The sequence below is a fragment of the Podarcis muralis genome, chromosome 2 (assembly GCF_964188315.1).
Source record: "Podarcis muralis chromosome 2, rPodMur119.hap1.1, whole genome shotgun sequence".
Lineage (NCBI taxonomy): Eukaryota > Metazoa > Chordata > Lepidosauria > Squamata > Lacertidae > Podarcis > Podarcis muralis.
This window is the reverse complement of record NC_135656.1, coordinates 66,185,472-66,210,023: the sequence shown is the minus strand read 5'-3', so window position 1 is coordinate 66,210,023 and position 24,552 is coordinate 66,185,472.

Sequence of the window (24,552 nt, the reverse complement as noted above, 5' to 3'; positions counted from 1 at the left end):
TCTCCAGCCAGGAGATACTGCGCGTGGCTTTGGCAGAAGCCAGGACAGCGAGCGGGATGGATCCCGCTCGCTGTCTTGGTTCCTTTTTAGCTGTGGGGCTGGGGTGGGGGAAGCCCGAGCTTCCCCCGACCCCAGCCCCCAGAAGGGGTCCGGGAGCGGGAGCGAGGTTGCGCACAACTTCGCCTTTGCTCCTGAAGCTTGCTGCTATCCGCAAGCCTTCTGAGCCCGGCGAGAACTCCCGCCAGGCTCCCCAGACTTGTGGATATCTGCCCGAAGCCAGGGGTGCGCTGTGCAGCGCTCCCTGGGCTTCGGGATGCAGGCTGCTATCCGCAAGCCTGGGGATAGCTTCCTGTGGATAGCTTCTGACCCCTCTCACTCTCCAGGCTTCAGCGAAAGCCTGCATTCGCTCCATAGGACACACACACATGTCCCCTTCATTTTTGGAGGGGGGAAAGTGTGTGCATCCTGTAGAGCGAAAAATACGGTAGTGTGTTTTTGGAAAGTATTGTATTTTGTAGTGGTTGTTAGCAACCCTGCGTGACTTCTAAGCAGTGCTTTTCTTCTAGAAAAAAATATGTGCCAGTAGCCATGAAGTTGCTACATTAAGTGCCATACTTCTAAACAATGCTTTTCCTCTAGAAAAAATGTGCTGGTACTGCGTACACTTGGGTACCCCCAGAAAAAAAGCACCGCTCTCAAGCACTAGAAAGGTGAGATACAAATTCCTGTCTAAATCAAAACAAACGAAAAGCCAGATTTGCCACTGAGTAGACACATAACAGGGTGCATACACCCATAGATAACCCATGCATCTATGTTATACAAATGTTTGTTGCATTCCCAGGTTACAAATGATCTGTACCAGAATGATAGTTTCATAAACTCTGTCAAATTGGGATGGGATGGAGTTTATCCCATCTTTAGTTTGTGGGTTTTTAGCCAGCCAAACTTGTATAATTGACCGACAGGCGTTACAACTGAGATGAACCATGACAAATGTAATTGATGTAAAACAGCACATGATCAGGATTTGCCAAACCATGGCAGGCAGTTATTAGACCTGCCTCAGGCTGCTAGCTCCCTTCTCCTTCTCCTGAGAAAGAACAGTAGCAGTTACACCTGCCTCGTTTCAAGCCAATCTTTATGGAAAGCAGGAATGGTTGGGCTGAAGCTGCAATGGCTGCTGTGACCCCACAAACTGTGGACTCGGGGAACAGTGGGCTTCACACAAAATGTAAGTGCTCTTGAATCTCTATACAATAAAGGTAAAGGTACCCCTGCCCATACGGGCCAGTCTTGACAGACTCTAGGGTTGTGCGCCCATCTCACTCAAGAGGCCGGGGGCCAGCGCTGTCCAGAGACACTTCCGGGTCACGTGGCCAGCGTGACATCGCTGCTCTGGCGAGCCAGAGCCGCACACGGAAACGCCGTTTACCTTCCCGCCAGTAAGTGGTCCCTATTTATCTACTTGCACCCGGGGGTGCTTTCGAACTGCTAGGTTGGCAGGCGCTGGGACCGAGCAATGGGAGCGCACCCCGCCGCGGGGATTCGAACCGCCAACCTTTCAATCGGCAAGCCCTAGGCACTGAGGCTTTTACCCACAGCGCCACCCGCGTCCCTACCTCTATACAATAGAGACTCATTATAAAAGTAAGCTCTGACCCACAAAGTCCAGTTCTCAAATACTCACAGGCAAACCCTCAAACCAGATGAGTTTGGTGTCAAAGCATCTACCAAATTTAGTGAGTGTACTTACTCCAACCCTCATTTTGTAGTGTCTATATTCTCCAGATATTATGTGGCAGCCACAGAGGGGGTGCCAGGGTTGAGGAGGGCCAGGGCAAGGTCCAAGGTGGCCACTGTGTCACCCTGGGGTCTTCTTGTCTTTCTTTCTTCCTAACTTTTGTACTAGTGTGCTGGGTATGCTGCAAACCAAAGGAGGGCCAAGAGGCATTCTGGGAAAATGAGGATGGTTGGAAGCTACAGCAATTGTTTCCATTTGTATTACACTGTTCTAGGTAAAGAGAGAACAGCTTTAAAAGGAAGGATGTCTGCAAGGAGTGTCAGCCCCTGTCAACCTGGTATTTGCCTAAGCATACCAGGTGCTGTTGCCAGGCCAGGCCAGGCCAGCCACATGATAAAATGGCAAGCCTGTGGTAGGAGCATGGAGGGAACATTAGTTCTACTGAAATCCAATACAAAAGTAAACCAGCATCCATGGCCCCTCTTCTCTAAGAGAAAGCAGAGTCAATGGTTGTCTCATAAACTAGCCTGTCTACCCTAGTGTTTGACATCTTCAATGGTAATCTCTCAGTGGTGGAATCTCTACAATCTTTGAAGATTTCAAATGTTATTCATGTTAAAGAAAGCACAGATTGACCGGAGGCACACAACAAGACTGACTCTGCTCCTGCAGACTCTGCTCTGTCATGTGTATAACACTGGTATGCGAGATCAATTCATCTGGGATGCTAAGGCAACTTTAGCATGGAAATGGGGTTATCCCCTCCTTTGCATAAAAATCTTCAGCAGGGTAATACACAAGCTACAGTTCAGTTCAGGAGAATTTAATGCAACATGAACTGATGTTAAATAAAGTGGAAAAATAGAGGTTTGGTAAAGTATTTATTTAAATGAAGCACACCCGCTCCATGGCATTACTGCATAAATGTGCAAGCAAACATCAGCAAGGCGGGGTTTTTTTCAATAAAAAAATGAAATTTTTTACATCTTGGAAAAAGAAATGCCAGCATGGCGATCCAAAATAGGTAAAGTAACGACTAGTATTAGGTTAATTTACTCATGGTGTACTGAGTATGTGAACCTTTAACTTACACTGGCAGAATGGAAGTGTTATTCTATATATTCTGCTCTATCTAAGCTATCCTATTTATTCCACTTTATGTAAAGGAGATTTATTAGATTAGGATTAGATTTCTTTAAAAAATAAAATAAGAATTTTTCTTTTGTACATCAGTTGTATGGAACAAATGTAACAACTGGGCTTGCCGGTCAGAAGGCAGTACAAATCCCTGCGACGGGGTGAGCTCCCTTTGCTCTGCCCCAGCTCCTGCCAACATAGCAATTCTAAAGCATGCCAGTGCAAGTAGATAAATAGGTACCATTGCGGTGAGAAGGTAAACGGTGTTTCCGTGTGCTCTGGTTTCTTTTGTGCCAGAAGCGGTTTAGTCATGCTGGCTACATGACCCAGAAAGCTGCCTGCAGACAAACACTGGCTCCCTCAGCCTGAAGCAAGATGAGCGCCACAACCCCATAATCACCTTTGACTGAACTTAACCGTCCAGGGGTCCTTTACCTTTTTACCCTGTATGGAAGAAAACAGTTCCATAAGAACGTAAGAGCCCTTTTGTATCAGGTCCATGACCCATCTAGTCCAGCATCCTCTTCTCACAGTGGCTGACCCATGGAAAACCTGCAAACGGGATTTGAGCACAAGAGCACTCTCCCCTCTAGTGGTTTCCAGCAACTGATATTCAGAAGCATGGCTGCCTCCAGCTACAGAGGTAGAGCCTAGTCATTGTGTAGGTTTCTGGTTATTGCATGGAATTGTTCCTTTTGCACATTCTTCACTCTGTGTGCAGTTAAACTACGGAACCTGCTCTCACGAGAGGTAGTGGCGGCTACCAAGTTAGATAGCTTCAAAAGTAGTTTTGACAAGTTAACAGAGGATAAGGCTATCAATGGGGACTGGCCACGAGGGCTACGTTCTGCCTTCACAGTCAGAAACAGAACGCCTCTGAGCATCAGTTGCTGGGGATCACAGGTGGGCAGGGTGATGTTGTGCATCTGACTGGTCACAGTGAGAAGAGATGCTGGACTAGTCATTGGCGTGATCCAGCAGGACTCTTCTTTTGCCTTTGGCCATGGTTCCTGGTACTGATGGGAGTTGTCATCCAACAACATATGGAGGGCACCACGTTGGCTACTGCCCCCGGCACAGTTGACCAGCCAAGCAACTTCCTTTGGTTTTTTGTAGTTCTCCCCTGAAGGACTAACATATAGGTTTCTTTTTCTTTTCTTTCTCCTTTTCTAATAAATACTTGTCCCTTTCCCAACAACTTCCACAAGATTTGACATATTTTGATTATTAGTACCCCAGGCTCCAAAGCAGGAGTTGTAATACCAGTTTCCACGGATGCTAACATCTGTGTGCAGTGTATAAATTTTAAACATTCCAGCCTTGCAGCCGTTATTAGTGGGGGTGTTTGATTGTATAAATACTCTAAGGGCTGCTTCTGCATGCAACAGCCAGGAACTTATATCTTGGAAACAGTCTTAAAGTCCGTTCTCAGAACCTGATCTGTTCTGGTTGGTTCTCCTTACAAAGAATAGCAAAATGTTGGGAAAGGTAAAGAAAGGGACAAGGAAGGCTGCAATCTTATACTCGCTTGCGTGAGCCTAGACCCCAGATAAGTGTACTTCTGAGTTGACATGCATAGATATTGCACTACAAAATGATAAAGTGGTAACAACAGGGGTGAGGTGTCTGTAGTCATCCAGAGTGCCGTTGGACTCTGCCTCCCGTCAGCTCCAGCCATCATGGCCAACCGTTGGAGAAGATGGGAGATACCACTCAGCAACATCTGGAGGGCCAAAGGTTATCCTCCCTGGATTAGAGCATCAGCCCTGCAAGAAAAGGCTACGAGACTGATATTTCTATCTACAGAAAATATGACTAGGAAAAGGCATGAACCCTGATTATACCCTTATGATCGGTGCAAAGAGAGTGGCTATGTTGGAGTGACAATGCAAACAGATTCCAGAAAAAGTCACAAGACCTTCAAAGGCTGCATACGCATCATACATTAAAAGCACATGGCTTCCCCCCAAAGAATCCTGGGAACTGTAGTTTACCCCCCTCACAGAGCTACGATTCCCAGCACCCTTTAAAACTACAGTTTCCAGGTTTTGTGGGGAGGAAATGTACTTTAAATGCACAGTATGTGTGCTGCCAAAGCACATCTGGGTCCTTCCAGCATCACACAAAATATGTTATCTTACAACGTGAGCAAAGATGTTTATCAGGCGTTGGGTGCCTGACTTTGGAAGCCAGAGAAAGGTAGGAGAAAATAACTGAGCTTAATGAGTACTTTAGACAGGATTTGAGGCTTTTTAAAAGGGTTGTTCTTTCTCCTTTGCCGGATTTACAGACTGATAGAGTGAGGTCTGCCTCCTCTATGCAGAGAGGAAAGGACTGGCCCTGCACCAGAGCCTGACATTCCTGTCCCTTCCTCTGCACCATCTCCACCCACACTCTGGGAACTGACTGCCGGGACTATCAAACTTTGGAGACGCACCAGCTTATACCACAAGGATAAAGAGGGAGAGAAACGTACTTCTTTTTATTTGCTGATATTTCCAGCTTACTTTAAATCTGCCGTCAGATTGTATCAACCAGAACCCTTTTATGGGAGCTTTCCCATCCATTTTTTACTTCGTCCCCTTCAAACGAACTTTCTTCCTCCCTGTTATAAAATTAATTTTATCCTCTTTGTTCATTTCCCTAATCTGCAAATTACATCCTCCTGTAGCCTGATGACTTATACTATTGGAAAAACAGACCTTCTATATATCCCCCACAAAACTCTGCTTCCAGTTTGAATATTCTTTGTATTATCTTGATGACCTTAATCTCTTCCTTCCCCCCCCCCTCCCTTGCTGCCCTTCCAAGGAAGAAGTCAGCATACTAGCAGCACTTAGGGCATCTTGGTCACAGAAGAAAAGACAGAGGGAGGAAAGGAAAATAGAGACTTTTGGTTGCTGCTGTCTATGCAGCCCTTAAGCTTGCTTGCTCCTTTTCCTTGCAATTGCTTTCCTCTCCATTGAACCCCCACCCTCCAAAAAAAGTGAGATGGAACAACACCATGATAGGGTGGCCAATTACAAATCAAATGAACTACCCTTCTCCATGTAATCTCTCCTTTCCTATTAGAAAGGGCCGTGGATACGATCAGCCCAGAAGCCAGAGACTGATGATTCAGGAACTAGTGGCTGAGTAATATAACAGGAGGATGCTAAACTTGCTCTGTGATAACTTTGGAAGAGGGGGATGTTTCCACTGACCAGTCAGCCTTTCTCAACCTTGGGTCCCCAGATGTTTTTGGCCTACAACTCCCATCATCCCTGACCACTGGTCCTGTGAGCTAGGGATCATGGGAGTTGTAGGCCAAAAACATCTGGGGACCCAAGGTTGAGAACCACTGAATAGTCAATGTTTCCAAACTGAGATTATTATCATGAAACTGTCTATGTCATCTATTCCATGGAAATAACCACTGGGTCAAAACATTTCCTTGCATTACCCTCCATTTTTTTACCGATAGGGGAAACATTTTTCATCCTTTCAATGAACATTTGAAGATGGGTTTGCAGCCCCCAGCAGTGGTTGTGCAAACATTCTACACAAATAAACACAAGATCAGGGTGTGCAAGGAAAGCTGTGAGGGGAAACACACACAACCCCAAAGCCTGGCTTTAAAAAAAAAAGTTTGGTTCTGGGGAATTGCAATGACATGAAAACAATGCAAACATTATACTTCTTGTGGAGATCAAATGCAGAGATTCACAAATCTGGAAGGCAGCGCATTAGATTAGAAGAATGGCAACAGAGCCACATGACCCATTTGCAGACCTTAAAAGGCATGCAAAAGAATTCCCAAGGATCAAATGGCTTGTGAAACAATAAAGAGTTGTCCCATTGACCAAAGAGGCATTTGGTATTCAGAATAGATTTCCTTTGACAAAAGATATTGAATATATATATAACATCAGGAAGAACATGCTGACAGGAAGAGCTGTTTGACAGAGGAACAGACTCCCACAAGAGGTGGTGGACTCTCCTTCCTTGGAAGTTTTTTAGCAGAGGTTGGATGGCCATCTGCCGTGGATGATCTAGTTGAGATTCCTACATTCCATTGGGTTGAACTAGATGACCCTCAGGGTACCTTCCAGCTCTGCAATTCTAGGATTCTATAACCCTTTACATCCTGTTCAAGTAAAACAAGAGCAACCCCCCCTATTGATGAGGGTCAGGCGTAATACTTTTGCATTAGTGAGTAGCATGGTGGAGCTACATCACTCACCTGACCTTCCTCCAGCTGTCTCGGCTGCATACTAGGATGGAGAGAGGGAAGGGCAAGGTGGCATCAAGCCAATCCGGTGCTCCTGCCAGCACAATAGCACTGTGCCAACCTTGCTGCTGCCTTGCCCCTCTCATCCTGGTATGGAGCAACAACTTAGCTGAAGGGAAGTCAGGTGAGCAGAGCGGCCCCACCATGCCATCTGTTATTTTGCTTATGACACTCCTGGTAGATGTTTGGTAAAGAAACCCAAAACATGTCAAAAACAAAGAGCTTAGAAGTCAGCGTAAGATGACAAAGGAAGTCAGACTTGGCTTACGCTTATATGTGTGAATGAAAACCAGCAGATAACATGCATCTGGCTGAACAGTGAATGCATATTAAGTGCTTTGAATTCTTGAGAGTGTTATCCAAACATTTACTACTATTACATGTGTGTGTGTGTGTGTGTGTGTGTGTGTGTGTGTGTGTGTGTGATAAGAAACCTGTCCAGTTTTGCAATTCATCAAAGAAGTACTTTCACGCAGGGAAACTTGCAGAAATCAATAAACATGAAGACAGAGTTGATCGCTTTATTCCACAACGTGTGTGAGAATTCCAGCAAGAGAAGGAACAAGGAAGGCCACATTTCTCCTATCTCAGTTTTGTCAAGTTTGCAGCGGGGAGTTTTGTGTTTTGGTTTTTGCCCTAAGTCTTTTGTGCCAGAGTTCACCTCAGCATCCATCTCCATACCTGAAACCATCGCTTCCCTAAAACCAGTGGTGACACCAGGGGGAAATGAATCGGGGGAGGAGAAGAGGGCAAAGAAGAGACAGAGTATATTTCTAGGTGGTCGAGTTGTGTCCCACATGTTAAGAGTTCTGAAAGAAAAATAACCAGGTGGGGGGGTCAGGTGGGGCTGCCGCTGCCCCTCTCTGGTGCCTCCCCTGCATAAAACACACACACACACACAATCTTGGCTATACCTAGTGGTTTTTTTGGGGGGAGCAGGGGTACACATACCCCATAGCATTTGTGAATCTAAGTTTGGCCTCATTGAGGGGCAGTATTTCAATATGAGTAGGAAAACGAGAGTATCCCTAAACATTTTTTTAGGGGGGGGAGCACTGGCTAAAGCATTCAAGAGCCAGGAAACATACAAAACATACATACAAACATTCAAAGCAAAGTGTATTCAGTTCCCAATCACTGAGGGACTCCCTGCCCTGAAAGGTCCACCAAACACTGAACTTGAATATTTGGGCTGGGCATCAACAGAGCTGGTTAAGCAAACAGAGGATAATTTTAATATAATTGGTTATTACGAGAACAAGCTGGCCACTTTTACACCTCATTGGTTAGAATTTTGTGTGTGTGTAGAGAGAGAGATGGGCATAAATCACTCCAACTGAGATCAGGGGCACTTTCAAGACATTTAATTCTGGTAGAGATCGCTCTCTGTTATTACGGTCAACTTTAAGTATTTTGATACTCACCCCAAGTCTTGAGGAGCAGGACAGAAATTCAACTAAATAATGACAACCCCAATAACTTAGTGTTAGTATTTAAACTGATCTAACTTAAATTCTTTCTTCTTTGGCAGTGGCCTTGGCGTACAGAGCTTTTACCACACAAGGCAATCTCGAAACTAACTTTTGTTAGAAAGCAGCGCCATCTAGCAAGAAAAGCCAGGAATGCTCGCTCAATCGGCAACTATAAATTAAGCCCCTGAATTTGAGAATGTTTTCCAGGAACAGTCTGAAAAGCAGACTTTTTACTGGACAATATTCCTGAGCATCTTGTTCTCCCTTTATCTCCTAATGGTTACATTCTGGATTTAGAAACTGCACAAATAATTGCGGAGGCTTCGCAGAGGGAAACTTTCGTTTTCTGGCCAGCTTTTGTCTTGATGTTTCAGGCTTTTTAATCTGCCAGTCCTGGTTTTATCATTGTTTTATAATGGATTGTGATATTTTAATTGTTGTGAACCACTGTGGGTAATACGACCACATTAGAACAGCAAAATAAATAAATAAAAATCTGGAGAAATTAAAAAATCCTGTGAATCTGCTTTCCCTCCTTTGACTACAAACACAGTAGGTCACATTCGCACAGTATAACTAGTTATAGTAGCATCTTCAACTGATGAGGTATTGCTAGCCCTGCAACTCCAGTCAAACGTATTTCTTTTATGACTTAGTAGTCAGCTGAAACTGATTTGTCAATATGTTTAATCTGTTTGTTAACTGCAGGTTATAACTGTGGATTTTTAATCAGAGCTGCCACTTGTATAAAGGAATTGATTGCTTATAACAATGGCGCCATGCCGATGCATGCCTGGAGTTCAATATTACATTTACAGTGCAACACCGTGTACGTTAACTCAGAAGTAATACCCACTATGTTCAATGGGGCTTACTCTCAGGTATACACTTGCCTACAAGAAAGCCTCCCTGAAATGAAAGGGACTTACCTCTGAATAGTCATGCAGAGGGCTGCAATGTAGGATATTTCCCCACCATGAGCTAATAATTTATCTGTACTACTTAGCCTATTGATTGATTTCTCTCCACTAATTATCCTCAAAATATCATCTGTCTTTGATGATGCAAATATTGGAAAGAAAAGAAGAAGACAAGAAGGTGAAGACGAAGATGGTGAATGGTGTTAACCTGGCTTGATCCATATTACACTGGAATCAGCTCAGTCATATTCACTCCAAAAGAAACTCAAACAAGGGTTTAACACTGTTTTATGGGCACTGGTCAATCAGGTCCATAATAGAGACTTGTTCTAGTCCATAATTAATTCACTTGAAAATTTCACATGCTTATTGCAGGCAATTTGCTTACAGGACAAAAAAAAAAAAAAAGAGGCAACATTCATTGGATCAATAATTCATCGTGAATTATCCTTGTAGCTGTGCAAAGCCTAAAATGCCTTACTGTACAGCCTTGCTGAGCTTCTGCATTGAGCCATGAACATCCTTGCTTGGTCGTATTTGTATTTTCAGCTTGCCATGTCATAAATATTTGCACACTTCCCCAATTTTCACAGCAATTAATAGTTGCATTTAATGAAAGAGTTCTCTAAATAAAATCATTTTGTTTATGGATTTTACTCCTGGGAAGTCTTGCAAACCAGACTTGCCCTATCTCAAACTGTAAAGCCTACAGCAGTTCCTATCTAATTATTAGAGAATCTTAAGGCAGACATATATTTGCAAGCTAAGCTGCCTGATTCTCTGTACCACAATATATCTGTTTCCTTTCATAGTCACGCTGCTCCTAAAGACCCATGTTCACAGGGTTTAGTAGTGATCATAGTTGAATGCAATCACGTGCACCCTGTGATGTTGTTTTTTCAGTCCCACTGAATTTAAGGAACCCACTATTTCCTTTAGTGAAAGCTTTAAATGTTTAAGGCAAATCTGATGCATTTGAATTAGATATTTTCGGACTCTGGTTGAATAGATATAATCATGCCAGTAGCATGACAATGTAACTATAGTGGTATCATACGTTTGGCAGGTTGAAAATGCCCATCCTGTTAAGGCTGCCTGACACAGAGATTAATCTCCATTGGATAAACCACGGATAGAGAATCTGTGATCTCCAATGTTGTTGGACTCCAACTCCCTTCATCCCCAGTCTGCATCGGCCAATGGTCTTGGATTATAGTCTTAACAACGTCTGGAAAGGTTCCCCTTCCCTTGTATAAACAAATCATGTAAAAGGTAAAGGTAAAGGTACCCCTGCCCGTACGGGCCAGTCGTGTCCGACTCTAGGGTTGTGCGCTCATTTCACTTAAGAGGCCGGGAGCCAGCGCTGTCCGCAGACACTTCTGTGTCACGTGGCCAGCGTGACGAAGCTGCAGTTGGCAAGCCAGCACCAGCGCAGCACACGGAAACGCCGTTTACCTTCCCGCTATAAAGCGGTACCTATTTATCTAATTGCACTTAGGGGTGCTTTCGAACTGCTAGGTGGGCAGGAGCTGGGACCGAAAGACGGGAGCTCACCCCGCCGTGGGGATTTGAACCGCCGACCATACGATCGGCAAGTCCTAGACACTGAGGTTTTACCCACAGCGCCACCCGCATCCCAAACAAATCATGTAGCTGGGAGTAAATAAATAGCAGTTGGGTTACCCCTTTTAAACACCAGATTACACAACAAGTCATAAGAGATACGCAGAAAATGTGCCAATTATTGTAAGGCAGTTATGAGGAACAGGAAGCCTCAGTCAGGAAGTCTCAGGGAGAAACTACCTATGACAACAAAGACTTTAAGACCATGCATTAAACATTGTATTAGCCTTTCAGGGTCTCTAAAGACCCTCTGTTGAATGGCTAGGCTGTGTTGCATAGACCAGGTGTGTTCTTCCCCATTGTGTGCCATCTGGTGATAGCTGAGAAAGAAAATGTCCATCCTTCGTACTCTCTTCAGCTGTGACACAGTGCAGAGATCTGGCCCACATACAATCATCTAAACAAGGCCCCACACATACAAAAGCCTCCATGCCGTGCAACAGCTATCAGCTCTGGCAACTACTCATGGCCAAAGAAGCCCTCTCTTTGTTACCAGCTGCGGCTCATGCATCCTTCCCTCATGAGCCAACATTTTTTCCTTGAACAGGCAGATAGGTGGAGAAAATTGATACTGCTGGGCTGTTTTACTTCTCTTTTATTCTCTTGCTCAGTTGCTTTTCCCTCCCTTTAGAAACAGAATCAGAAAGGATCCTCTGACCTTTGAACAGTAATAATAATAATAATAATAATAATAATAATAATAATAATAATAATAATAGATTTTATTTATTCTCCGCCCTCCCCGGCTGAGACTGAGCTCAGGGCGGCTAACACCAAATATACAATACATTAAAAACACAAAATCAAACGATTGGTTTAAAATACAATTTGAATCACATTTAAAACAAAATAAAATTAAGTGGGAACCCACGAATCATAACCGTAGGGGTAGGGAATTAAAACTTCACGAGGCCTGTCCACTTGCTGGTCCTATATGGGCCGATAGAGAGAGCCAAGGAGGCCACTTACATACAGGATCCCATAGGAAGAAGGGGGTCAGACTGGGCCCAGACCAAAGGCCTGGCAGAACAGCTCCGTCTTGCAGGCCCTGTGGAAAGATGTCAAATCCCGCAGGGCCCTGGTCTCTTGCGACAGAGCGTTCCACCAGACCGGGGCTGAAAAGGAACTATTTCTAACTATTTCTATACTAACGCAAGGTGCCTCACAGACCCAGCATACTGGGCATTTGCCAGGACCCACATGAGTCTTAAGGGCTCACCTGAACTGGCACCTAGTCTTCGCCCACCATCACTCACTACCACTTGGGACCCTGACATCAGTGTTGCCTTCTCCCATGCACTTATGACTGAGTACAGGCTAGTGATGGGCAAGTTTCATTTCCAGTTTCTGTCAGTTTCTCATTTATTAAATTTAGTTCTCCACATTTCCACATCAGATTGTTATTTAAAATCCGACTACTCGGCTGGGGAACTGCATTGCAAAATTCAGATAAGTGTTGGGGATAGCTGTCTTTTTGTTTGCATCTTCTTTTCAAAAAAGCGAATTGGGTAAACTCCCCTTTAACTGTGGACTGAATCAAATTTCTCCCCTATCCCTAGTGCAGGTTCACCTAAGGAGCAACACTAATAAACAAATTAACACTTCCTGTACTGTTGGAGATAAAATATGACACCTATCATATGACCTTCAGAGGTAAAATGGTGGCTCAACTCTTGCCCCACCAAGACACCACCACTCTTGGCCCACTCTTGACACCACCACTTGCAAGTAAGCAGACAAGGGAGCATGAGGAGGTGAATGACTGCAGCAATGTCATTACCAGGCAGCCCAAGTGTTGGTGGGCAGGGGGATTGGTCAGTGCTGGGGACTGCCCAGTGCTTTCTGGTCAGTGCTGAGGGCATCCCACCAAGGACATCCTTTCCAGATGCTTTCCTTCAAATTCTTGAGCCAGGTTTGGTGCCTGATACCAGTACATGACACCAGCAAAGACAGTGGGTTGAATGAATACTCAGAGCAAGTCCTTTAGCTGTGACCCCAATGGACTCCATTCTACAAAGTTCATGTCATAGCAGAGTTTGTTAGACTTTCAGATTCCACAAGACTCTTTGTTCCTTTCAATGAGAACGGCGTGGGTTTACATCAGTTGGGAATTATAGGAGCTCGGGTTTCCATTATCATCACCCCAGAGCCAACATATGTGCCTTAACCTGTTCAATGTGGCTGGAAACAAAGAAACAGAATGAGATCACTCAAAATGTCACCATTTGTCATATTTGTTATCTGCTCATGCAATAGAAAATAGTACCATTCAAAGTAGTTTGCTATGTTTCAACAGAGGAATCAAGATTAAGAAGTGTATTTTTTATTATCACCCATCAAAGCTTTATCATACTTTAAAAACACCTGTTTTCACCTTCCTGATCCCAGTAATGCAACTTCTTGTGCTATTAAAAGCATGGATGTATAGCCACACGTTGTGGTTGGTCAAAATTCAACCTGCAAAGAATTCACACAAATTCCATGAACAATGTTTCCACTAGAATAGGGATTCTTATGAGGGGGAAACCCTCTCGGTCCATATAGACAGTCTTCTAGGGGCCACGTGCCTGTGGTGGGTGAGGCCAGAGGCAAAAGTGGGCAGAACAAGCCACTTCACTTCCTTTATTTCCTTCTTGGTTTTAAGCTCTCTACACATTACTCACACATGCAAGGAAGGCATGTTGAAATGGACCCTTGAGTGAGCATTTAGCTTCAACCTCCAAAATCATGCTAAATCTTCTCTCCTCACCCTTGCCACTGTTGTATCGAGAATAATGCCTTCTTGGAAGCCTTCTTGATGTGTGGAGGCTTCTCTTGCCTCCCTGAATTCTCTAAATCTTGCGGGAAGCTCTACTCAGAGAGAGAAGGCTCCACACCACAGACATTATTCTCAAAATGATGGCAGCAAGAGTGTTGGCAGGAGAAGCAGGCGTCTTAGAAGCAGAGCTAAAGGAATGGCCCCAAGGTCTCTGTCAGGGTACTTTTTCTCTACATGCAGCTGGCATGCAAAGAGGAATTTGGCTCCTCTAACGAACTCACACATCCCAGCCGCTGCAAAAGCACAATGACCTGCCTTAGATCACATTATTCCTGGCTGAGTAGTGGAACCCTTACATATAAGATAAGGCTGAGAAAGTTGAAAGCTTGTGTACATTCTCACCCACCTAAAGTGTTTTTACAAAACATGTCATCAATGATTTCTCAATCATTTTCTCAGCAACAACACTGCAAACTACAAGAGAAAACAGAACAAAACAGTCCCTATAAATGAGAGGTGTTAAACTGAAAACACTGACTTACAACATTATCCTAAGCCTTGCTGTGCTAGGAAATAAATCCAGCGTGGAACATCTTGTGATGCTCTAGGTTACCATTGCAGCTGACTATTCATTGGTATATTGTGCATTACTAGGGAGAGCAGGGACTGAGTCATAGAAGATTTCCCCATATCCTATGAGCGATCATACATAGTATTTTGCATGAGTGGAAAATCTCTCCTAAGTGTACAGAGACTATACAAAGTGTATAAGATTCTATGTACTGCAGTCATCTCAGTCAACTCATCAGATGTCCAAATTCGGAATCACCTATGAAGAGTAGACCCTACATACAGATCCTTGAAGGCCAGGTTTCAGGTGTTGATGGCTGTGGTAGTGAACCATATTAGTCCACAAGCTTGCTTTGAACTGGGAATTGCTACTGAAGGTGGAAAACTGCAACGCTTCCTTCCCCAAGTCTGAAGTCATGCATGGAGACACTATGGATGTGCCCTGGGATCATGACTGCCATCTGGACTCAGAAGAGGATTTCTCCATATGTGTTGGAAAGTGTCAAACACATTATAGGAGAGGTGCAAGGCACAGAAGAGTGATATAGATAAACTGTTCTGTATACACATTGTGTGTCTCAATACACTATTGAAGACTGAGGCAAGCAAAGAGAGAAAATATTATACCTATACCAGAGTATCAGGTATATAACTCCACTTCCTTTGTACAAATTCATCACAGAAATCATTGGAAAGCAACTTCACCGACTCACCAAGGTAGCTATGTGGCGGCTTTGCAGTTCTTATCTTACCGGTGACTCTGTCGCAAGGCAGATATAAAAGCCTTATTCTTTCCAAGGAAGGTTTGCATGGAAGAGAACGTTGCAAGGCCATTGGAAGACGGGCTGTATAATATCTGAAATTGCTAGACACTGGAAGAGAGAAATGTCTTCCTCTCTCTCTCTCTCTCTCCTTTGAGCATTGCATCCGAAGTGCCAGCTGCCGATGATTTATACACGCTCGTGCTTATTATGGACTACACATAATAAAGAAATGATAGAAATCATATCTGCATAGCTTCAGACAGCTCCAAGAGAGCTGCTGCCACTTTTGTTTGACAAGACATTCAATCAAGAGGAAGGGTTCAAAATATTCCAGGAGGAGCCTTTTGCATTTTTAAGACCCAATATTTGTATCCAGATAACAGAAATCCTAAATGAGTAACATTAGTATACATTCCCCATAAGCTGCGTTCTGTGAGGCAGGGGCAGGGGGGGGGGGGGATATTGTGAGCCCGGTTGCCAACATTTCTGTTACGGCTAACATAAACACGTTCGTCATTTTATCATCTCAGGACTAGCAGAAGTATTCCTATAGCCTCTCTTTCTTCCTTTTTCATTTCGCTATATGAAAGTGCATGAATACCACATTGGCGGGAAAGGCTCATCATGCACTCCGTATGCATGGTTTTGTTAATTGGATGAGAAAGATTCCCGAGCTACTTCCTTTTAAGAACAGAAGAGGAGTCCTGCTGGTTCAGATCTAAGGTTCATGTAGTCTAGCATTCTGTTCCCAACAGCCGCCAGCCAGCTGCTTCTGAGAAGCTTACAAGCGGGGCATGAAGGCAACAGCCCTCCCCTGTGAATCTGGCATTCACTGCCTTCTGCCTCTGAGCACAGAGGTGGTTCCTAGATCTATTCCTCCACTGTGAATTTGTCCAGTGCTTTTATTAAATTAACAATGCGCAGGCCAATCCGACTTGGCCAGAGGGAGAAAGCAGATGAACCACCAAAGGCAGAGCCATCTTGGCTTACACTGGTAGGGTAGACATTCGAGTTATTTCCTTTTATTTGTTCTGCATCATTTTGGGGTGTTCTTTTTGTTTGTCTGTTGCAATTTTCCTCCCATAGGAGAGGAAAAATCACTATCCCTGGCCTAGTCTTCTCCCTGGTTTCGGGGTGTTCCAGAGGTATGAAAATTCTATGCTCTGCATCCGCAACACACACCACATGCAGTGATGTGTTTTAAATGTTCAAGTCTTCAGCTGATGTGGAACACAAGTGTGAAAATAATTATCTTTGTAAGGTGCCTTGGAAGGCCTTTGTCCTGAAATGTGTTCACAGTACTTGTCAATAGGGTTTGCACCCAACCCAGATAATTTTTTTAAGTGAACATTGATTGAATACTCAGCCATAAAGGAAATTATTTAGCAAACAAACTAAAGGAACTAAAACTTAATGGAACTTGTTTTTCTTTAATTAACCACTAAATTTACTTTAAAAATAAAAACTTAACAAATGAGACACAAAGAGCCACGTTTTTGCTATAGTGATAACCAGGTGTATTGTTTTTGGCATCTGTCTGCCTTGGGAGACAATGGAGGAGTGTGCCTTTGGGAATGAAGTCAAACCATTGGAGAGACATGTAGCTGCGGCTGTAGGCTGTTGCAACTACTGCTAATAATAACAATATTGAAATAATATTACGGGGGGGGGAGCTTTCTGGATATGTGATATAATCTATGAGACTGGATTTCAGTTCTGTCAGGTTCAGATGAGGAGGGCAAAGGGCAAAGTCCCACCAAGTCTCCCACTGCTTATGTCAAGCACATGGACCTCTTGGGAACAACCCTGAATCTAGAATAGTTCTCTGATTTCAGCTTTCAGGATCAGGCCCTCTTTCTTCAAGCGCGGCGCTTCTTTTCCAGATTAGGCCCAGGGCACACTATATGTTCATTAAGGCTTGTATTTATACAAGAATCTGAGAATAAATGTGTTTGCTCACACAGAGCAAGAAGCTTTTGAGGAATTTTGCATTTGAGGTTGCCAAACATTTTCAAAACAAAGAATCTTTAAAAATTATTTATGTGATAAGTTTTTTAGAAATGGAAATCCCAGACCGACTGGTGAAAGATTAGTCAGTGTGATGTATCAGCAGCAGTAAATACTTTGAGGATGTTTGTCTCCTCTCTCTTCTGATATTCAGCCTTTTTCTAAGGGCTTGCAAATAACACTGTCATGTGTTTTTAGATTAATGAAAGAGAAGTCTGGAAAGCGAAGTCCTTCCACAGCCTCTATAGGGATGGGCAAATCAATTTCTTACGTTTTCTAATTTTCCCCCATTTAAATTCAATTCGCCACATTCTACATCAGTCTATTTTTTAAAAAATCATCATGAAAATTTGTCAGCATTTTAGGACAGATTTCCAGTATCCACATTTTGTATGCAATTTTGCCTAATATGCACTGTTTGAAAGCAGCTTCCCTTAACAGAATACAATTGTATACTATTAATATGTGCCTTTTGTGCACACTTTCCCCTAGTTTATGCAATGTTGTAATCATTCTTGTTGGAAAACTGCACTGCAAAATTGAGAGAAGTATGAATTCTGAAGACTAGCTTCATTTTGGTATGCTCAAAAAGCGTAAATTAGTTTGGTTCTTGTTAAAATATGAATCAGTTTCTCCCCTATCCCTACTTTTGTGCACACAGAAACATTAATATGAGTGGATGTGAACATTTGGTTTGAATTACCAGCATCATATAAGCAGTTTTTCCCTTGACGAAAATACATTTCTGAACTCATCAGCAGACCCACCTCCCACTGAAGTTAAGACCAATAACAAGAGAGTAGTTCAGAGTTGCAGCTCTTCTTTCTGATTGGGCCTAGAGGAACAGGCAAGCAAATAGGCAATTAAAACAGCCAATAAGGGAGGAAGTGGCAGCACTCCGGCACCCTGTTGGCATCTTGTCCGCAGGCCTCACAAAACCCAGATCCATCACTGGGCAGGCAAGCTTCATTTTCATGATAAAGTTATCAATGGCCACAAGCCATAATGGCTATGTTCTACCCCCACTGTCACAGGTCCTGCTTTCAGGCTTCTCACAGGTACAGTGGTGCCTCGCAAGACGAAATTAATTCGTTCCGCAAGTCTCTACGTCTTGCGAGTTTTTCGTCTTGCGATGCACGGTTTCCCATAGGAATGCATTGAAAATCAATTAATGCATTCCTATGGAAACCGCCTTCAGACCAGGTCCGGGGACAGTCTGTCCCCCGACCTCTTCTGAAGGCTGGGGGGGGGCAAGGGCTTTTCTTCCCACCCCCAGCATTTAAAAAAACCCCGGGAGAGCTGTTCGGGACAGCGGAGAAACGCGCTGCCTTTCTCCGCTCTCCCGGGAAGGCAGGCAGGGGGGAGGTCCAGGACCTCTTCTGAAGGCGGGCGGGGGACGAAAGTCTTGGCTCCCCCCCCCCCCCCGCCTTCAAAAGCTGTCCTGGACAGGCTTCACTCCCGCTGCTTGCGGAGAGTTGCCAGCATGCCGAAGCCAGGCGGCCCCGCCGCCCGGCTTCGGAACATCGTTCCGAAGCCAGGCGGTGGGGGGAGGTGTTCCCGCCCCGTCGCCCGGCTTCGGAGGAGCCTTCCGAAGCCGGGCGGCGGTGGGAGGTGTTCCCGCCCTGCCGCCCGGCTTCAGAGGAGCCTTCCGAAGCCCGGCGGCGGGTGGAGGTGCTCCCGCCCCACCGCCCGGCTTCGGAGGAGCCTTCCGAAGCCCGGCGGCGGCGGGAGGAGGTGTCCCCGCCCTGCCGCCAGGCTTCGGAGGAGGTCCGAGGACAGTGGGGAAGACGCGCTGCGCTTCCCCGCTGTCCCGGAGATTTCCCTATGGGCTGTCGTCTTGCGAAGCAAGCCCACAGGGAAATTCGTTTTGCGAAGCGCCTCCAAAACGGAAAACCCTTTCGTCTAGCGGGTTTTCCGTCTTGCGGGGCACCACTGTATCTAGGTAACAACTGTGAGAACAGGATGCTGGACTAGATGGGCCATTGACCTGAGCCAGCAGGCTCTTCTTACGTTCCCAAGCTTTGTGGAAAGCATCCCCTGAATATATTTTCTTTTAAAACCCCACTAGTCTAGACCACAGGCCAAAAGAACTAGTAAATAACAGCCCTATAAAACCAAACAATGAATGTGCTCAGACTCTTATGTGCAATGAGTGAGAAAACAGTTACAGACCAGCAGATAATACAGTAGAAAACATCTAATTACCCTTATAACAAACTACCGCAAGCTGAAATTGCCATTGCAACAGCAAAGAAAACTACTTTTCCAGCATTCCCCATCTGTGTTAGCAAGCAGGTACTTGGTTTTCTGCTGGTTACAGGAGTTAGCACAGTCAAAGGGAATAACCAGATCTTTCCATCTTATTTCCTGCTAAATAAGAGGACTGCAACATATAGGGAGGAATTCAGTGTAGCGCTATGGGAACCGCCCAGCAGTCCAAGCTTTTCAGCTTGCCAAAGGGAACAACCTCCCCTCTCTTCCCCTCTGGCGAAAAGGTGCAAGAGGAGTTCTCCCCAGCCGCACCACGGGTTAAGTTTCCTGCGGTCCTGTCTCCTGCCGGTGCCGATTGGATAGCGGGGCCACCCCTGGGTGGGGGACCACCTGGTGCCAGTACCACAGCCCAGATGGAAACAAAGGGGAGCGCCAATCTCTGCCCCCGCCGGATCACTGCAGGGGCCCTGATGCCTGCCCACCCGAAAAGGAGAGCGGACTTTTTGGGTTTCTCCCAAAAAGCAAAGAGCTTCTGGGATAGTTCTATCACACACACCCCTTTTAAACCCCCATTATTCTAGACTAGTCACTAAACGATCACGGGCAAAAGTCTGTCTCTAGCAATACATAAGGCAGAGTGTGCCATATGTAGGCCAGAAAAAAGAACCATAGCAAAGTGATGAAAGTACAACATTTCTTTGCGGCACTTTTCAGATCTGACAGTTAGATAAAAAATGCTTCAAGGTGTTATGTTCCAACAGAGATGGGGAGAGATTTCTTTTTTTAAGGGTAATAATAAAGTTAAATGTAATAGTTTTCATGTATAATTCTTTAGAGAGAGTGGTTTATGTTGGCCTATCATTTGAAGGAGCACCAGTCATTATTAACAGGAAGCGCAGAGAAAGTGGATTTAAATCACTGAAGTAATAAAATTGGAACAAGAGCTAGCACCTTGAAAGGCATTTGGAGAGAAGATTGCATACAAATGCAATTAAAACGATGCTTATAAAATACTAAGATGTTAATTGGGTTTGGTCCCAGAAGCCCCAGCCGTACAGTATGTCAGAAGTTAGCTGGTTTGAAGTTTTAAAAGAGTGGTTTAATTTGTACACCTTGTCCTAATTACGAGGCTTTCTGCAGCCTGTGTATCTGCGTGGTTTATTGTAGCTTAGAGTTTTGTAAAACAAACACACACCAGTTAATTGGGTTATTGCGATGGAAAATTGGGCCGGAGAACTGAGAGCTCTCTTGCTTGTGTTCCTTTACAGCTTGTAATGAATGCCCCAGCACAATGTCAGGCTCAACTGATTTGTATGTTGTGTCATTTACAACTTGCTTGCGCCACTGACCCCAAGCACCCGAGAAGGCTAAGCAGGGAAAACAAAGGCTTGCATGATAAGAGGTTGCTGTGCGAGTGGGTTCAAGCCCTCCAGCTGGTGCACTTTGGTTTTTCCAAACCTAAATAGATTCCAGCAGGGTTGAGCTTCACTTTCCCATACTGAAGAGGCATTTGTTCAGTGAGGAAGGGAAACATTCATTTCCAGAAACCTTTAATTCACCTTGTAATACTATTTGAGATCACAGGTTACTCTTGGAATCAGTGAGAGAATAAGACGTTTGCCTTCCTTACAATACTCCTAGTTTGAGGAACAGTTCACTCAGTCCTTCCCTCTGCACACAGAAGCTCCATTGCCATTATGCGTAGAACATCATCGTGAATGTAGTGTATGGGTACATGTATTTGTGCAAGACGCGGGTGGCGCTGTGGGTAAAACCTAAGCGCCTAGGACTTGCCGATCACATGGTCGGCGGTTCGAATCCCTGTGGCGGGGTGCGCTCCCGTTGCTCGGTCCCAGCGCCTGCCAACCTAGCAGTTCGAAAGCACATCCAAGTGCAAGTAGATAAATAGGGACCGCTTACTAGCGGGAAGGTAAACAGCGTTTCCGTGTGTGGCTCTGGCTCTGGCTCGCCAGAGTAGCTTCGTCACGCTACCCGGAAGTGACCCGGAAGTGTCTGCGGACAGCGCTGGCTCCCGGCCTCTAGAGTGAGATGAGCGCACAACCCTAGAGTCTGGCAAGACTGGCCCGAACGGGCAGGGGTACCTTTACCTTTACTATTTGTGCAAGAAGTGGGTGGACAAACACGAACACATGTAAGTATTGTAAGCCATAGGTTACAAATGACATTCTGCTTAGAAGCATGCAAATCTGAGAATCAAACAGCCCTTATATAGAGATTACTCAGCAGAGAACTTTGTGAACCAGACTTTGAATGATGTCCATGTGGCAACACAACTCTTATCTAGCTGATGATCCTCTTTGCATAACTTGTGCACAGGCATACATTCAACAATGCACAGTAAGCATCAGAGGCAGGCACTTCACATGGGATTTCATAAGCATGGAGGCTGAATTTCTGCCCCTCAACCAAAGAAGACGAAGAAGAGAAGCTTGTGTAAATCAGACTTATCACCATACTTCCTCTCCATGAAGCATCTGGTTTGTGGTACATGGCAGAAGGGGTAGTGTATACCCGCCTCTCCATCGTACAAAGAGGGCTGCAAACTCAGAAGGAATGTGAAGCAGCACTTTATGCTTTCATGATAAAGTATATGAAGTACAATATGTACTCAGTCAATGCATAAAACTGGTTTGTATCAAGAGATCTGCAGGGTGTTTTTTAAAATATTTGAATGTTTTAAATTATTGTATACCACTTAGAAATATTTCACACATTAAGTGGTATAGGAATGGCAATAATAATGATAGCTGTATTAAAAGAAGAAGAAGAAGAAGAGTTTGGATTTGATATCCCACCTTTCACTCCCTTTAAGGAGTCTCAAAGCGGCTAACATTCTCCTTTCCCTTCCTCCCCCATAACAAACACTCTGTGAGGTGAGTGGGGCTGAGAGACTTCAAAGAAGTGTGACTGGCCCAAGGTCACCCAGCAGCTGCATGTGGAGGAGCGGAGACGCGAACCCGGTTCCCCAGATTACGAGACTACCGCTCTTAACCACTACACCACACTGGCAAATATAAATGAAAATACAAATGAAATTCAGGAAAGTATTGCTATTGAACATTGGTTAGGGAAAATTGCATTGCGTTCATGGCCAATGTAACCCTTGTCCTCCCTGAATTTGTCTACAGTTGTACCTCGTTGTGCAGCCAGGATCCGTTCCAGAGCCCTGGCCACTAGCTGAAAAGGACATAGGGCAAAGCACTGCGTCTGCGCGCGGAGCGGTTTGTGCTTCTACACATGTGCAAAGCGCAATTTACCGCTTCTGCGCATGCGCAAGAGGCAAACCCGGAAGTAACCCGTTCTGGTACTTCCGGGTTTGCTGTGGATGTTTGCCGGAATGGACGCTAGACAAGGTGGACATTTGTGGAGATATTGCTGTAATCTTCTTTTAAAGCCATTCAAATTGGTGGCCATCACCATTTTTTATTTCCATGTTTATTAGAGTTTCAGAGCATGATACAAATGAAACAAACAAGAATATTACAAGAATCCAAACAGCAGAAAAATAATAATGAAGCCGATAGTTTTTTCCCCATTTTATCTGTAAGCCTTCTTGATTCTGGGGAATATGTAGGATATAAATAAATATAGGTAAAAAGGTAAAGGTAATGGACCCCTGGATTGTTAAGTCCAGTCAAAGGTGACTATGGTGTGTAGCGCTCATCTCACATCAGGCTGAGGGAGACAGCGTTTGTCCACAGACAGCTTTCTGGGTCATGTGGCTAGCATAACTAAACATCTTTTGGCACAACGAAACACCGTGATGGAAGCCAGAGCACACAGAAATGCCATTTACCTTCCCGTCGCAGTGATACCTATTTATCTACTTGTACTGCTAGGCTTTCGAACTCCTAGGTTGACAGAAGCTAATGCGCTGGCCTCTTATCCAAACATCACCATTCTTTGGGCCTCGTTGATGGAAAGCCAGGTTTGGAGAAAGAGCAGGTGCCCGATAGCCACAAATAGGGCTAGGAAAGCCTTGGATCGGGCGGTGGTGCGTAAGGCCCCTTATCCAAACATCACCATTCTTGGGGCCTTGTTGATGGAAAGCCAGGTTTGGATAGAGAGCAGGTGCCCGATAGCCACAAATAGGGCTAGGAAAGCCTTGGATCGGGCGGTGGTGCGTAGAGTGGCAGCCCTGGGTGGGTGGGTCATTGACCACCCAGGCAACTGCGAGGCCCTCTACCGGCTTGATGGCGTGCATCTTTCGGATGCAGGAAATGATATTTGGCTTGATGGCGTGCATCTTCAGATGCGGGAAATGACATGTGGCTGACTGATATAGCAAAGGGGGTAAGGGATTGGTTTCAGGCATGAGAGTATTGGCGGCGAGCAATTGCTCATGTGGCGGTAGGCATTGGTAAGAAGGGGTTAAGAGGATGTGGGGGGGGAGGAACGCCATCACCTCCCCCCAGTGAGAGAAGGGTAGTCCGTTAAAGGACTCCGGGGGGCGTGGCCCTGCCCGAAGCCTATGGAGGTGAGGGCCAAAGGCACGCCCCAGAGCGGTGACCCGGGGGAGCTCCTAGTTGACGTGCCTCGGCGGGAGACTCCCCCGATATAGTGTTAACCCTTCCCCGTGTCTCCAGCAAGTGGGCTGGAGCCGGATAGTCGTTAGGACCAATGCCTAAGCCAATGCCTCTCATTCCTGAATTCAATAAAGTTGTGGCCTAATTCGCCCATTTAACCTTAAACTATGGTGTCTCGTGTCTTTATTTATCCTGGTGGGGGGCGGGAACTCGCCACGCAACAACTTACTCCACTGCCTGCCCCATTTTGCACTTTTGTTTATCTTTTCCTGTCTTGTTCCTTATCACCTTACTTATCTGACTGGAAACAAAAGATTGAGTTTTCCATTATTCAGAAGCCCAAGACTGCAGCACCAGCAGGAACATAATTTGATTATTAGAAGACTCTTTCCTTCCCAAGAGCTTTGTACCACCCAAAGTTTAGTTTTTGTTCTACTTCTAGTTACAATTCATCACTTTCATTTCTGGTATGATTTATCGGTAATGGTAAATCTTAATAAACGACTGATAAGGAAGGGGGAAAGTTCAT